The 953-nt window shown below is 38.6% G+C and overlaps 1 protein-coding gene across 3 annotated transcripts in view; it reads right to left on the reverse strand.

The window, feature by feature from the left end:
- LOC119594556 (furin-like protease 1) overlaps positions 1–953 on the reverse strand; it is a gene marked incomplete at its 5' end in the record, with an annotated part of 24,037 nt that overhangs the window by 13,879 nt on the left and 9,205 nt on the right.

Below are 953 nucleotides of genomic sequence, written 5' to 3' on the forward strand. Positions count from 1 at the left end.
AATACATGCACAAGCATCGACCATAATGCACAGGTACTAAGAGCACACTGAATAAAATAGAAAATAAAAAATAAAATGGCAAAAGGGAAGACTATACAGCATGTTCAGTAGATATTGGAATAACGATAAAAAAGGATCAAAGACATCAGCCACATTCATATACTGCAATTATTCTTCTTGTACATAATCCCCCATATACAAAAGCAGACCATAACAAAGGAAATTAACAAAAAGAAGTCATGCCTCCTCTGTAAGGGAACTCTGGCGCTCATGCAACGCCCGTTTATCTTCTTGGACCTTCACATAATGCCATACTTGTCCTAAAGCACACTGGTTACAGCAGTCATCCTCATCACAGCAATTCTTACTACAGCTTTTATTTTCAACTAGCTGCTGCTCAGTACTTATCTTCTGATTCAGAGGCGAGGTCATTACTCTTTACTACTGCACGCTTCTTTGGCAACAATCCGTGGGGAAGTTATCCTAAGACACTCACAAAGAAACTGAAAGCAGACCTTACAACTAGTGACGAAACATGCATCTGGTTTATTTCCGAAGCAACAGGTCTGGATTTCGACAGCGGCGGTAATTACACATCTTTAGAAAGCCTACAAAGACGGCTACGCTGGCGGAAGAATGGAAGATGGTATACATGAGAGAAAACAGTGCCTGATGTCCCCTTTCTGGATATCAGTAACCACAGAGTCTATTAGTTAAAGAAGTGTGAATATTTAACATTTTTTTTAATCAAAAAAAGTTGCAACATACATTGCCACAAATATACTATTAAAGCGTATGAAATGTCTCATGCTTCTCTCCAGGATGACTTAGATGCATCACCATTCTAGACGCAAATGTATTACTCAACTTCGCCATGCAGTAGCCCTTCACTAAACAAACGCTTTATGTTCCCAGTTTCAAGATCTTAAAAAATACCTATTTACCTCTCTATT

The sequence above is a fragment of the Penaeus monodon genome, chromosome 34 (genome assembly GCF_015228065.2).
Source record: "Penaeus monodon isolate SGIC_2016 chromosome 34, NSTDA_Pmon_1, whole genome shotgun sequence".
In the NCBI taxonomy this organism is placed as follows: Eukaryota; Metazoa; Arthropoda; class Malacostraca; order Decapoda; family Penaeidae; genus Penaeus; species Penaeus monodon.